The sequence below is a fragment of the Staurois parvus genome, unplaced genomic scaffold (assembly GCF_062004578.1).
Source record: "Staurois parvus isolate SC_StPar_1 unplaced genomic scaffold, SC_StPar_1.0 ptg000133l, whole genome shotgun sequence".
Taxonomy (NCBI): Eukaryota; Metazoa; Chordata; class Amphibia; order Anura; family Ranidae; genus Staurois; species Staurois parvus.
The window spans coordinates 2,615,869-2,632,805 of record NW_028317929.1 but is presented as its reverse complement, the minus strand read 5'-3'; positions in this window follow the sequence as shown (position 1 = coordinate 2,632,805).

Here is a 16,937-nt window from a genome sequence, read left to right as displayed (position 1 = left end):
AACATGTAAACTGAAGCCACTAGCAGGATAATACATCATAAATAACTAATAACTTGAATGATAAACAGCACAAATTTTTGAAAAATATTTGTTTTTCTTTTAAATGACTCTGAAGCAGAGAACCTTCTGTACTCAGTAGCCTGTTTTAATTATACCTTGTAAGAGTACAATATACTTTCATAACATGTAGCCGCACACTGACCTCTGCTGAGTGCTGATAATCTTTGGGCCTCTTCCTTGACAGAGATATGGAAAGCCACGGGATATAAAATAGATATCCACAAATTGCCTCCATGTGTCATAAATGAAGAAGAAAATAGACTCTGGAATTTTTCAAACCCATACTTTCTTCCAAACTGAGAAATGTGCAAGATGTAGAAATTATGTCTAAGGAAGATACATTCTGACAATGTTTCTGAACTACATTTGAGTCATTTAAAATATCTGTGCTATATTAATTTAAACAGACCGTAAACATATTTCATTCTCCTATTCTTGATCTTTATCTTCACTAACTAACTTTATTGATATTAACTATTAAATTCTGCTCTTTTAATGATAAAATGTAACTATGGGCAAAATTATACACAACATATATGTTGCAGTCTACCATTACTTTTAAAAGAGTAGTTTTTGTTTTTTCTGATCTCCATTTGTAAAATAGTAACTTTACATGTTGATCCTGTCATTAGATCCAAAATATTTTGACTTTCTGACAACACTGCTTATTCTGCAGTGAAATTGGACAGCAGGGTTGACACTCTGAGGACAGGGTTGTCATAGATGGACATGCATTTAAAAATTGACTATAAAAGTATGGCCAAGCTTTTTTGGCCATACCTCTCTTGTGGGCAACAGGAGTGCACTTACTTTTGAACTTCTGTGACCCAGGGTCAGCTGAGAGCCAGCTACTGATAGGTGGATGTTGGGTCTGGAGGGAGAACGTCTTGAAATCTAAAAGACCCCCTACTTGAATGAATAAAAGGTTCAAATTACCGTGGTTGCTAATACACAAAAATAAATAAAAGTCACTTTTGCTGTGGCAGATCATGTAGATATGCCGTTTCACAGGCAAGTTTAAGCTAACCCCAAGCATATTATATAAAAAGAATTGTGCATTTTGCATCTACAATATTAAAAGAGCTGCTCCCTGTTGGACTTTGTTTAAGTAGGCATTTCCAAAAATGCAGAGCAGGTTTGAAAAACAATAAATGTACACTATCACAGGAGCAGCAAATTCTTCACATTACCATTATATAACAATAGTGAGTTATCCCTGTTATAGAAAAAAAGAGTATTGTGATGCCTTCCAAAATTAAAAACATTTACTGGTATACACATGTAATGACGCTTTACTTGGCGTTTTGCCTAGTTTTTCTAGAGATTTTTTTAAACAACTCAATACCAGGCACTTTCTCTCCTTCCTGCCCAAGCCAATTTTCAGCTTTCAGCACTGTCACACTTTGAATGAAAATTGCGCGGACATGCAACACCGTACCCATATGGAATTTTTTATCATTTTTTTTCACATAAACAATGCTTTCTTTGGTGGTATTTAATCACCACTGGGTTTTTAATTTTGCTAAATAAATAATATTTCTTCATAAATTTAGGCCAAAACTGTATTCTGCTACATTTCTTTAGTGAAAATAACCCAAATCCATGTTTATATATATAAATATATATATATATATATATATATGAAAATTGATCATTCCTGATGTACTGACAGCCTATCTCATTTCTCGAGGCCCAAAAACATCAGGATAATACAAATATCCCCAAAGTGACCCCTATTTAGAAAGTAGACAGTTCAATGTATTTACTAAGAGGCATGGCGAGTTTTCTAAAGTTGTAATTTTTTTGTAACAATTTTTTTGAAAATTAGGACATTTTTAAAAATTGTTTTGCTAAAGCAGTAAAGCCTCATCATATAATTGGCATGATGGTCAGGGCTCGGACAAGGGGTGGGCAGCTGCCCTGGGCACAGCGGAGCAAAGGGGCAGAGAATGGACCAGTGATCAAGGACACTAACTAGTGACAGTATGCAAAATATATATATGTGTATATATATATATATATATATATATATATATATATATATATATTTATTTATTTTTTTGCCATAGTAACACTGTACTGCTCTGGGGAAGTGATCGGGATTTTTTTACACACTATGTTTGCTTATACCAGTGAATTTTACTGTTACAAACAATCATTTTTACTAAATGAAATTGATTCATTCAGTATTTACTATTGTTGTTAGCTGTGATTGGCCACAGCTAATCACATGGTACAGATGGGCTGTGATTGGCCCTGTCTGTAACATGTTATCACTGTGAGCAATCACAGAGATCAACACAATAGTACACAATGGATGGCACAAATGAACACCATTCTTTGTGTACAATTGTCATGTGATCTGCTGTGATTGGTCACAGCAATCACATGGCACCAGCAACAAGGTGCATTCCATGGAGGACGTCACATGACATCCATCCGGAATGACAATTGTCCCACCTAGCCCCCATTTGACAATAGGTTGGGTGAGAACTGGTTAAAGGAAATGTGCAAAGCCAAGCATATGGGAAATGAGGTGGTTAGATAGAAAGAGGGATACAGTGAAGGTAGGTATATAGGGTAAGAAATAAGTATAGGGGTCCAAACATCCTAAGTTAGGTCAAATAGGAGTCCTGATCCCAGGGTGCTGCCATGTACGAGGTCTATTGCTCCAAGAATGTAAACTCATGCCAGTAAACCAGCACCACCACAAAGCTTCCTTTGTGCCTTAGATGGTAAAAGTATTGTTTTCCATAAGGTGAATATCTTGTATTTTGGCAAACCATTGTGCCAAGCTTTGAGCAGGGATGCGTCTCCTGGTCGCATTGATGAGGTACAGAAAATGACTACAGCATTTTTGTAAATTTTCCTTGTGAACTCATTGTGTGTAGTGTAACCTGTATATTTCTGGAGAATTGATTTCACTGAGCTCCAGTATGGTTGGAGTTTTGTGCAACTCCAGAAGATGTGTAGGATGGTTCCCTCCACAGTATTATATTGCCAGACCAATGGATGCATTTTGTGAAGAACAGAGGAGACTTCGTGCCATTGGGTTAGAAATTTGTAACCAGATATGTACTGCTGATTTCTGTAGGAGTTCTATGCATAGTAAATCAGTTTTTCAATTTGGGTGGGAGGTAACACAATTGTCAGGTCCTTCCCCAGTTTCTGAATAAAGGAATGTGTGGGATTTGATTGTGGGGTTACTAGGAATAAGTATACTCCTGGTAACCCCACACATTCTGTCTAAGAGTAGACAGAACGTGACTAACCGTCCCTGTTTTGGACATTAATGATAAAAATAATAATAATAATTTTTGCATTGATACATATCCCCCCACCCCCAGCATTGCTTAGCATCCCAGAGTCATTGTTTGACAACCTCTTGCCTATTAGCATTGAAAATGGAGAGAATTTATTTTTAAGATTTGTCTTCTGCTGACTTCAGTAGGAATAACATTAAAGTTTGTGATCTGTAAATTTTTTGGACGTGTTGGGCAAACTTGCCTGCAAATCGAGCAGATTCTCCTATCACTATCACAGAGAACACATATATCTTGAAAAAAAAGGGAAAAACAAACTATATCTGAGCTGCCAGTTTTTTTTTTCCTACTGCAAAAAAAATTAAGAATAAAAAATTACAATTATTTTTGAATCATGCATGAACATGATATTTTATCATTTTAATGAAAAATCAAGGATTTGGATTTAGAAGGAAAAGTTTTGAAGAACTAGGAATATTAAGACCGTGGATGTTAGACCTTAAGTAAACCACCCACATATTCTCACCACATACCTTACTGGATTTAACCTGATGAGATATGGTGCTGTAGCGACCATTGATTAGCTTTATAGTACACACAAATGACATAGTGTATATCTCCAGCACACCTTTTTCTTCAAATAAATATTTTTTATTGGCATGTGAATCTCATCTGTGCAATATTTCAGAACCTCAAAAGGCCCTTTTAATAGGCAAAGTGTGACAGTTTTTATAAATTCACATGCATGTTCACAAACATCTGTACACCCAGTTTCATACTTACATGCATTTACTGTATGTCACAGAGGATAAAAATAAAGGAATTGTTTTCAGCATTGCAAGTCATTAACAGCCTTAAAGTGGTATTAAACCCAAAACAAAAATATATATATATTGCAGTTTACCACTTCTTAAATGTGGTAAATGTAAAATTTTTCTTTCTTTAGGCTTTTTCTTTAACCAATTCAATACCAGGCAATTTTCCACCTTCCTGCCCAGGACAGTTTTCAGGTTTCAGCGCTCTCACACTTTGAATGACAATTGTGCGGTCATACAACATTGTACCCAAACTAAAATTTTATCATTTTCTTCAAACAACTAGAGCTTTCTTTTGGTGGTATTTAATCACCGCCGGGGTTTTTATTTTTTGCTAAATTAACAAAAAAAAAAAACATTTTGAAAAAAACACACGGTTTTCTTTGTTTCTGTTATAAAAGTTTGCAAATAAATAATTGTTCTTCATAAATTTAGGCCAAGATGTATTCTGCTACATGTCTTTGGTGAAAATAACACAAATTAGGATGTATTTTTTAGTTTGTAGGAAAGTTATAGAGTTCACAAACTACAGTGGGATCGAAAGTTTGGGCACCCCAGCTAAAAATTTGTATTAATGTGCATAAAGAAGCCAAGGAAAGATGGAAAAATCTCCAAAAGGCATCAAATTACAGATTAGACATTCTTATATTATGTCAACGAAAGTTAGATTTTATTTCCATCATTTACACTTTCAAAATAACAGAAAACAAAAAAATGGCGTCTGCAAAAGTTTGGGCACCCTGCAGAATTTATAGCTTGCACTGCCCCCTTTGCAAAGCTGAGACCTGCCAGTGTCATGGATTGTTCTCAATCATCGTCTGGGAAGACCAGGTGATATCAGTCTCAAAGGTTTTAAATGCCCAGACTCATCTGAAATTGCCCCAACAATCAGCACCATGGGTTCTTCTAAGCAGTTGTCTAGAAAACTGAAACTGAAAATAGTTGACGCTCACAAAGCTGGAGAAGGCTATAAGAAGATAGCAAAGCGTTTTCAGATGTCAATATCCTCTGTTCGGAATGTAATTAAGAAATGGCAGTCATCAAGAACAGTGGAAGTTAAAGCAAGATCTGGAAGACCAAGAAAAATATCAGACAGAAAAGCTTGCAGGATTGTGGGAAAAACAATTTAAAACCCACGTTTGACTGCACGATTCCTCCAGAAAGATCTGGCAGACACTGGAGTTGTGGTACACTATTCCACTATAAAGAGATACTTGTACAAATATGGTCTTCATGGAAGAGTCATCAGAAGAAAACCTCTTCTACGTCCTCACCACAAAAATCATCGTTTGAACTTTGCAAATGAACATATAGACAAGCCTGATGCATTTTGGAAACAAGTTCTGTGGACCGATGAGGTTAAAATTGAACTTTTTGGCCGGAATGAGCAAAGGTACGTTTGGAGAAGAAGGGGCACAGAATTTAATGAAAAGAACCTCTGTCCAACTGTTAAGCATGGGGTTGGATCAATCATGCTTTGGGGTTGTGTTGCAGCCAGTGGCACAGGGAACATCTCACGAGTAGAAGGAAAAATGCATTCAATAAAATTTCAGCAAATTTTGGATGGTAACTTGATGCCATCTGTGAAAAAGCTGAAGTTAAAGAGAGGATGGCTTCTACAAATGGATAATGATCCTAAACACACCTCGAAATCCACTGGGGATTACATCAAGAGGCGTAAACTGAAGGTTTTGCCATGGCCTTCACAATCTCCTGACCTCAACATAATTGAAAATCTATGGATAGACCTTAAAAGAGCAGTGCGTGACAGACAGCCCAGAAATCTCAAAGAACTGGAAGACTCTTGTAAGGAAGAATGGGCAAAGATACCTCAAACAAGAATTGAAAGACTCTTGGCTGGCTACAAAAAGCGTTTACAAGCTGTGATACTTGCCAAAGGGGGCAGTACAAGATATTAACTCTGCAGGGTGCCCAAACTTTTGCAGACGCCATTTTTTTGTTTTCTGTTATTTTGAAAGTGTAAATGATGGAAATAAAATCTAACTTTTGTTGACATATTATAAGAATGTAATTTGATGCCTTTTGGAGATTTTTCCATCTTTCCTTGGCTTCTTTATGCACATTAATACAAATTTTTAGCTGGGGTGCCCAAACTTTCGATCCCCACTGTATGGTATAGATCTGAATATTGATCAATCCTGAAGTACTGACAGACAATCTAATTTCTTGAGGTCCAAGAATGTCAGAACAGTACAGATATCCCCCAAATGACCCCTTTTTGCAGAGTAGACAGTCCGACGTACTTCATAAGAGGCATGGCGAGTTTTTTGAAGTTGTATTTTTTTTGTTATAATTTTTTGGAAAATGAAAAAATTTAAAAAATTAGTTTCACTATTTTTTTTTTTACATATTGTCACCAGTGCAGTACAGCCTCATCATATAACTGGCATGGTGGTGATCAGGGACACTGACTGGTGACAGTATGAAAAAAAAAAAAAATATATATTTTTTTATTTTGTTTATTATTTTTTATTAATTTTGTTTTTATTTATTTTAAGATTTTTTTTTCATATTTCACTATGACCAAAGTAGTACAATATTACCATGTTACTACTTTGGGGAAGTGATCAGTATTTTTTTTTTTTTTTTATACAATTTGCTTATAGCAAAGAATTACTTTGCTATAAGCAAGCATTTACCTGAATGACATCGATTCATTCAGGGTTTTTTTTTTTTTTTTTTGTGCTTAGCTGTGATTTGGCCACAGCTAATCACATGACATGTGCATGTGATTAGCTGTGACCATTCACAGCTAGACACTAGTATACAATGGATGGCATGAATGAAGCCATCCATAGTATACAACTGTCATGTGACCTGCTGTGATTGGTCACAGCAGGTCACATGATACAGGCAACGGGGTCGATACTCAGATCGGCCGTGTCCGAGGTACACGGCCGGGGACAGATCGCGCCGCTGCGCTGCTCTGCAGGAGCGCGATCTGCGCATGTGCGGGAGGACGCCATATGGAGTCCACCCGGAACGCTGATGACATTTGCCGGCCGCCATTCGGCCATAGGGCGGGTGGCAAATGGTTAATCTCACTTGGTGATCCAGCCAGTAATACATTTCCTATCTTAGGGTGTCTTCAACCTGGATGGAGAAGCAGTGGAGACACCTTTGGACAGCAGTATTGACAATCTGGGGTGAGGATAGTGTTAGTCAAGTCCATTTAAATTTGCTAGTAAACCTAACAAATTAAAGCTGAACTCCGGCTTACGCTTCACTGCTTCACTTAAGCAGTTAAAAAAAATGTGAAGGAATAGAAGTTTTATATAAATAAAAGCTGACCATTGTGAGCACTCCTGTCAGTGTTAAATGGTTTGTCTTAACCTTCAAACTGCCCCTTTTGCTAGACAGCTTGTTCTGTTCAAAGAAGTTGAAAATCAACAGACATAGGTGTCCGTTTATGAACCAACGGTTATTTACCGCTGAATACATCTCCGCCATTCTTGGAGAATATTGTTCTCCACTGAGTGCTAGTTTATGAAGCTACGTAGATTGCTTCTGTTCTGGAGAACAGGAGCGATCTACAAACGCTCAGAACGCTTCTGATTCTCTGAAAGAAAGGCTGTAGCCTCGTGACAAATCACGTGGTTACAGTTTTGATAATCAGAAAAGGAAAGTAAAGCACCAAGCACTACACACAATACACTTCATTATAATAAAACATAAGTCCACCTACAATCAATACACTACCCTTTAATTTAAAACCTAACTTTTAATAAAATTTGAAACAATAATTAGACTTGTGGTTTTAATCTTATGATCGGTGTATAGTGAAATGGCTGATCCTGCATCTGTCAACCACCTATACACTATTCATGAAATTTAAAATGTACTGCAGACATACATTTTAAAATTCAAATACATTTTTTAAAAATAATATTATTGAATCCTAAAAAAATAAAAAATAGTTAGGTGAGAATCCCCTCTGTAATATTATGGAACTGTCTGTGAGTTTATGTCCCTTCCTGACCAGGCCATTTTTTGCGTTACGGCACTGCAGTACTTTAACTGACAATTGTGCGGTCATGCAACACTGCACCCATATGAAATTGTAGTCCTTATTTACCATGAATTGAGCTTTCATTTGGTGGTATTGGATTGCCTGTGTGTATTTTATTTTTTGAGCTATAACAAAAAAAACCTACTATTTTGAGGAAACAAAAACATTTACTAGACTATTTGTTATTAAACATGTCCATTAAAAAAATTTAAAAAATTAAAAATGTCAACATAAATTTAGACAAAAATGTATTCTGCTGCATGTCTTTGTGAAAAAAAATCACAATACGTGTTAGTTAATTGGTTTACTTGAAAGTTATAGTGTTTACAAATGGTGGTATATATATCGTGGGATTTTTTTATTTTTAAAAGTAATAGCAGCGGGACTGCGGAGAACATTCTGACACTGGGGGGAAACTGACTTGGTGTCACTGACATCCCCAATGACATTAATATAGTGATCAGTGGTAAAAAAAAAGCCCTGACACTATAATAATGAAACTGGCCAGGAAGAGGTTAACATGAGGGGCGATCAAAGAGTTAACTGTGTGCTGTGTGTATTTTACTAGGAGGCCATGTGTTTGTGTTTCACTGTAATCACATTGCTTTGCATGCCTTTGCTTTGCAAGCTATCCAAAGCAGTATGCATGAGCTGACAGGGAGGAGAAATGTTTTGTTAATAGCAGTTCTCCTCCCCGTCGTAAATGTTCACCGGGCGTTGGCAAGTAATCATACGCCGCGACCCGGTGATTGGCAGACGCGGAAATAAAAAATTGCATAGATATATGTGATTGTGCGCAACTGTGCGGTCCTGTAGCAATATTTCTGCTACAGGGCGGTCGGAAAGCATTTGATTAAAACAAAAACCATATATATATATATATATATATATATATATATATATATACAGGAATTATACAAAAAATATGAAACGCCACATGATTTGCAGGTGAGAAAGTGACAACATATTTTATATGTGTGTGTGTATATATATATATATATATATATATATAGCTGTTTTCACTTCAATCAATTGTTGTGCTTGCAAAAAATGTTTATTTATTTTATTCCCCTAATGTGATTTTTTGTTGAGCAGTGTATTTGAAATGAACGTACAGTAAGTTTACATTATTTACGATTATTCACTCTGCAAAGAGAATATATACTTTTGAAAGTGAGCATTCACTTTGCTACCTAAAGAGTCTCTTCTCCTTTAGTAAATCAACCTGAATGGATAGCTTTTGTGGATTTATTCTTATTATTATTATTATTATTAGACAGGATTTATATAGTGCCAACAGTTTGTGCAGCTCTTTACAAAGTAAAGGCAGACATTACAGTTACAATACAATTTGGTACAAAAGGAATCAGAGGGCCCTGCTCCTTAAAACTTATATTCTAAGAGCAAGGGTCAAGTGATACAAAAGGTAATAGCTGTGGGGGATGAGCTGATGGACAAAGTAAAAGGACAAAGTAAAAAAACAGTGCATTAGTTAAAAGTAGGAAAGACTTCTTTAAAGAGAAGGGTTTTCAGGAATCATCTAAAGGTGGATAGATTAGGAGATAGTTGGACAGATTGTGGTAGGGAGTTCCACAGGATGGGAGAAGCTCAGGAGAAGTCCTGGAGGTGAGCATGGGAAGAGGTGACATGGAAACTAGAGAGCAGGAGATCTTGGGAGGACTGAAGAGAGTGGTTTGGTTGGTATTTTGAAACCAGGTTAGTGATGTAGCTGGGGGCCAAGTTGTGGATGGCTTTGTAAGTTGTTGTTAGTATCTTGAATTTTATTCATTGGGTGAGTGGAAGCCAGTGGAGGGATTGGCAGAGAGGGGTGGCAGACACTGAATGGCTGGTAAGGTGGATGAGCTTGGAAGCAGATTTCATGACAGACTGAAAGGGGGACAGCCTATATAAAGGTAAGCCAATGAGGAGGGAGTTGCAGTAGTCGAGGCGAGAGATAATCCGGGAGTGAATTAGAAGCTATATAGTGTCATTGGTTAAGAAGGGGCATATTCTGTAGATGTTGCGGATATTGAGGTGGCATGATTTAGACAGGGATTGGATGTGGGCCTGAAAGGACAGTTCATAATCCAGGGTTACACCTAGCACCCTGGCATGTGGGGCAGGTTGATAGTTGTGCTATTGATCTTGACTGAGAACTCAGGGGAAGGGGCATGTAGGGGAAAAAATATTATGAGCTCGGTTTTGGATAGATTAAGTTTGAGGAAGTGGTATGACATCCAGTCTGATATGTCTGTTAGTAAATCAGTGATATGTGAGGAAATTGATGGGGTGAGCTGAGGAGTAGAGAGATAGATTTGTGTGTCATCAGCATAGAAATGATATTGAAAACCATGGGAAGCTATCAGCTGACCCAGGGAAGAGGTGTAGATCGAGATAGGAGAGGTCCAAGGACAGAACTAATGGTAAGAGGAATAGTAGAGGAGGAAGTAGAGTTGTAAGTGACACTGAAGGTGTGGTGAGATAGATAAGATGCAAACCAACAGAGAGTACAGTCATGGAGGCCAAGGAAATAGAGTTTTTTGAGGAGGAGGCAGGGGCATATCTGCCGCAAGGTAAACAAGGCATTTGCCTAGGGCAGCAGTTTTCAGGGGTGGCACCGCCCTCAGGCAGAAGGGACAAGGGACCAGTGCTTGGCAGGTTGGGAGAGCTTGGCATTAAACGGGCGGGAGGCAGGGTTTAGGCAGGGAGACGGGCTCAGCAAGTCTTGAGCAGGGGAAGGTGGGTTCGGCTTATGCCATCGTGAGTTAATGGCAAGCCAGCTGTCTTACCCTCTCTGTGCGTTCCCGGAGCGCTGATTCTCTGCTGCACCCACTGACTTTGTTAAGTTCCAGCAGGAAGCCCAGGCCCGGACTGACCATCGCAGCTGTGATCTGCCCACCCGGGCTCTCTGCAGCCATCTATTCCATTCACTGCATAGGGCCAGAGAGCGGAGCCTAGAGGTCAGCTGACCGTGAAGCGGGGGTGCAGAAGAGGAGTCCTTCGCTCCATGTTAGGTATCAGTGCAGCTGCAGACACCACGGACCCCAGATAAGTGCTCCTTTACTTGTCAAATAGAGTCTCCCTCTCTCTTCTCCCCCTCTCTCTATCTCTCTCTCTCTCACCTCCTCTCCCCCCCTCTCTCTCTCCCCCCCACTTCTCTTTCCCCCTCTCACTCTCTCTTCTCCCCCTCCCTCTCTCCCTTCTCCCCCTCCCTCTCTCTCTCCCCCCTCTCTCTTCTTCTCCCCCCTTCTCTTCTTCTCCGCCCTCTCTCTCTTCTTCTCCCCCCTCTCTCTCTCTTCTCCCCCCCTCTTTCTTCTTCTCCCTCCTCTATCTTCTTCTCCCCCCTCTCTCTCTCCCCCCCTCTCTCTCTTCCCCCCCCTCTCTGCCCACCTCCCTCTCTCCCCCCCCCCCTCTTTCTCTCCCCCTCTCTCTCTTCTCCCCCCTCTCCCTCTCTCTCTTCTCCCCCCCTCTCTTCTCCCCCCCTCTCTCTCTCCCTTTCTCTTTTCTCCCCCCTCTCTCTCCCTCTCTCTCTTCTCCCCCTCTCTCTTCTCCCCCTCCTCTTACTCTCTTTTCCTCTCTATCTTTTTCTCTCTCATTTTGCACAAGATAAAAGTAATCTGGGGCTAACAAGCTGCTGGATTACTTTTACAAACGGCGGAAGGGCATCCCTCCCCCTCCTGCCACCGACGCCTTTACCAAGCTCTACCATGCAGTCTCAATGCAAACGATCAGAATGATCTGTGTCTGATCGCATGCATTGGGAGGTCAGAGGAGAGATTTGGGGTCTAATAGACCCTAGATATCTCCATAAACAGGAACTGTCATGGCCCATGCTATCACAAGGGATGTTGTTCATCCCTTGTAATAGAAATAACGCTGATCAAAAAATAAAGCTAAAGGTACAGTGTACAAAAAAAAATTAAATAAAGAAATATTAAAATAGAAGAAAAAAATTAAAGCACCCCGTTACCCCATGCTCACATGCACATAGGTCCCTCACTCATATGTAAATGGAGATTGCACCACACATGTGAGGTACTGCCATGAATGTCAGAGTGAGAGCAAAAATTCTAGCACCAGGCCTCCTGTGTAACTCTAAACTGGTAATTTGTAAAGGCTTTTAAAATGTTGCCTATGGAGATTTTTAGGTAGCATAATTTGGCACCAAATGGTATACCGTGGCTGGCGTGGGACAAATTCAGATGGTGGGGGGCACCCGATTTTAGTCTTGGGGGGCGCCCAATTTTAGTCTTGCCTAGGGCAGCACAAAACCAAAATACATCACTGGGAGGTGGAGGTAGTCAATTGTGTCAAAGGCAGCGGAGAGGACCAAGTGTAAGCAGTGGTGTATTTTGGTTTTGTGCTGCTCTAGGCAAGACTAAAATCGGGCACCCCCCGCATCTAAATTTGTCCCACTCCTTCCTGTTTAAGATCCACCCCTTCATTTGTAAACCCCACCCCTTCATATTTAGGCCACACTTCTTCCTATTAGAGCTCCACCCACTGACACTAACGATGGGGCGCTATTCCTCCCACTGACACCAGTGATGGGGCACTATTCTTCCCACTGACACCAACAATGGGGCACTATTCCTCCCACTGACACCAATGATGGGGTACTATTACTTCCACACTGACACCAGTGATGGGGCACTATTCCTCCCACACTGACACCAATGATTGGGCACTATTCCTCCCACACTGGCACTAATGATGGGGCACTATTCCTCCCACTGACACCAATGATGGGGCATTATTCCTCCCACACTGGCACTAATGATGGGGCACTATTCCTCCCACGCTGGCACTAATGATGGGGCACTATTCCTCCCACTGACACTAATGATGGTGCACTATTCCTCCCACTGACACCAATGATGGGGCACTATTCCTCCCACTGACACAAAGGATGGTGCCCCATCATTGGTGTCAGTGGGAGGAATAGTGTCCCATCGTTAGTATCAGTGGGAGGAATAGTGCCCCATCATTAGTGTCAGTGGGAGGAATAGTGCCACATCATTGGTCTCAGTGGGAGGAATAGTGCCCCATCATTGGTATCAGTGGGAGGAATAGTGTCCCATCATTAGTGTCAGTGGGAAGAATAATGCCCCGTCATTGGTGTCAGTGGGAGGAATAGTGCCCCGTCATTGGTGTCAGTGTGGGAGGAATAGTGCCCCATCATTGATATCAGTGTGTGGGGGTGGATAGTGCCCCATCATTGGTGTCAGTGGGGGGGGATAGTGCTCTATAGTTGGTGTCAGTGTGGGGGGGAATAGTGCCCCATCGTTGGTGTCAGTGAGGGGAGGAATAGTGCCCCATAGTTAGTGTCAGTGGGGGGAGGAATAGTGCCCCATATTTGGTGTCAGTGGGGGGAGGAATAGTGACCCATTGTTGGTGTCAGTGGGGGGGGGAATAGCACCCCATCATTGGTGTCAGAGGGAGGAATAGTGCCCCATCATTGGTGTCAGTGGGAGGAATAGTGCCCCATCATCAGTATCAGTGATACCAATGATGGGGCACTATTCCTCCTGCTGACACCAATGATACTTACCTTGCTGACCACTGCTCCAGCCTGGACTCGCTCCCTCCCTCTCCCGTCCACAGCCAGCATAACTGGCTGAAGCAGCACCATCTGCACGGCACAGACACTTACTGGTCAGCTGTCTTCCTTCTCCGGCCGCTCTCCTCTTCACTCGCTCCAGACGCTCCCTCACTACATCTTCTTTGAGCTTCGCGCTGCTGCTCAGCTTCTCCTCTCCAAGCTCCGCCTCCTCGCTGGTGATTGGCCGCCTGTGTGCCTTTCCTGAGCTACAGTTCCGGCGGCCAATCACCGGCGAGGAGGCGGAGCTTGCAGAGGGAGGGACAAGCTGCCGTAGGCTGTTGAGTGATCCCGGGGGTGTGGCCAGATGACAGGGGCGGCATGTTAACCAGCCCACACATCGAGATCCAGGGAACTGAAGACACTGGACCTGCTCACCGGACAACCTCTTTACCCCTTCTCCAGTAGCGCCTCATGGACCAGATCAACGTGGGACTGGGACACGGAGTAGCAGACCCAGGTAAGACACAGCAGCCCGCCCCTGTACTAAGTGTCCCTTCCGTGGGAAAGGGGGAGGCGGCAGCGCCGCCACCGTGCCCCCCCCTAAAACGTGCCGCCCTAGGCAAACTCCTTGTTTGCCTTGCTGCAAATACGCCCCTGAGTGTAAGAGATTCTGGATTTAGACTGTATATACTAGAATGTATATGATGGTAAACCCTGGATTCCCATAAAAGTGAATGTTGTCTTAGTGGTAGCTGTCTTCACTTTTCTACCCTCTAGAAAAACACAAGTGAAATAGAATTGCTTAGCTCAGGCAAGAAAAAAAAAAACATTTTCCATGGTACGATTCCCATTGGATTTCCATGAACTTTTATGTCGTCTCTTACAGATGTTATGTTTTGTTAAATATACTCTGGATATTAAAGCTCACCTTTAAAGATATATCTACTGTTAACTTTGCTAAACATAACCCTGTAGTGTGAAACATCAAAAGGAAACCACAAATATTAAAAAAAAAGGTTTACAGTTTAATTTTAGAAACAAGTTAATTAATGATCATATGCTTTGGTGATTTTTAATTTTGCAGTTTAAAACATGACTTTTGTTTGCTGTGTTATTAAAACTTAATCCAATAAATGACAGCATGCTCAGAGTGGAGTAGTAAATCATTTCTCTATGTGCTTATTTTTGTTTGGGCCTTTCAAATTGCCTATGATCTCACCTGTTAATGAATAAATATAACCTGTTTCCTAAATGTGAATGACATAGACTGTGAACAGGAATGTAAAGCATGATGCAGGCGTTCTTGAAAATCAAGGATATAAAATGTATTTTCTCTGTGAGTTTTCTACTTAGTTAAAGATATCTGAGAGTTGCTTTTCTCTTCTTTGTGCATGTATTTGTTTTTAGCTTATTATTACCAAAATCTATATTTGCATGCACATTTATTGCAGTTTACCTGTAGCCAAAAATGTTAAAGAACAACTGCAATTTTAGTAAAATATTCTAAATCTACCCCAGCAAGTCAAACTCCCACCTCAGCATCATATCCACAGCCTCCACTGCTATGTACATCCTCGGGGTAGAAACGTTTTTTAGTGAAGGCCATACCTAATAAGTGAGACCTCTTAGGGCTTGACAAGGGTCTCACTCCAAGAATGGAGACAATTGCAGTATGGGTAGATGCATACACACTTGTATCATAGAAAAGTCTGGGATCTCCACTGCTGTTACAGCACCATAGAAGGGCCCCCATAGGATAGTTTTGCTGGAGATTTCTGGCAGCCTCTCTTTATGGCACCTGACAGTGTCAATTGTGACCATACTGTAATTGATCTTAACTTAAACTATGCCTAAATCAGGAACACGTGGTATACGTAGATATAAATGGTCAGGAAAGAGCATCAATACAGGAAATAAACTCTTTAGTTTAGCTTTCTGGCAAAATCAGATTTCCTCAGTAGCTCCCAAATCAAGTGACTGCAAAACTCCAGCAAGTGTGTCTTTCCGTGTGACCGGTGGGGCCAATGCATGTGGATTATTTCCAGCTGATAATGATAATGTGTAATGTCATTATTGCTCTAAGGATTCCGTTGTTCTTCCACAGACAGTCACACTCAGCTTTGCGTTCCCATTACCAGGTTGGAAAAACTTTTTAAAAATCTATTTAAGCTGAGATTTATTCAAAAACTGTATGCAGGAGATACAAGAAAAGTGGAAACGTGAAATTTAAAAGGTGGGTAATTGTATCTTTCCTTCTACTTTAATTTCAGTGTGGCTTGACTCTGGGAAATTTCTAAGGTTAATAACTCTACCCTGCTATGAATTCCCAGTGATGCTGATAGAAATCTTTGTCCTTGCAACTTCTAGTGGACTAAACTGAAATCTCAAAAACATGTTACCAGCTTTCTCAGCTAACCTATGGGAACTACACTGCAATGTCCTTTATATAAGATAAATGAGGAAAGTGGAAGGTGTCTAAATTGGGTGCAGGTCTGCATAGAAACCAATCAGCTTCCAGGTTTTCTTTTTTTTTCAAAGCTTAACCTCCCTGGCGGTATTCCCAAGTGTAGCTCTGGGTAGAGTTTCAGTACCAAAAGTGGTAACCCCGAGCTACACTCGGGCTTACCATGCAGCGTTGCTCAGGGATTCCCTGCAGCGCTTACCTTGTCCTTCGCTCCCACGATGTCCATCCTGCAACGTCCCCGGCCATCTCCTCCGGCGGATGCCGGCATCCGGCTTCCGTGTTCCGGTCCCTGTGATGTCGGGACGTACGGGCACCGGAACCGGTGGCAAATTTGAGAGTTTTAAAAAATTAAATTTTTTTTAAAACGAATGAAACATAGTAAAACATTGCTGTCTCAAAGCATTTCACATACATTTTGTCCCTACTGCTTTGTCCTGTGCCCTACCTGCATTTTGACTGTTCTTTCTGCCTGTAAACTGGGAAAAGTCCATGGCGTCCAAAAAGCGTCCCTTTAGGTCAAAATCAGTTTTAGACCAGCTAGAGAACAGCGATAGTAAATCAGAACCACTTGCAGAATTGAGTGATAATGATTTGTGGGGAAATTCGTTATCAGACTGAAAACGATTCTGCGACTTTGCTCAGCGATGTTCAAACTTGGCGCTATATTTCAAATTTCAGTGTTTTTGGTTTGATTATATTATTGAATTAAATTTATTATTATATTATTATTTTTTATGAGTATTTATTAAATTATAATTTATGA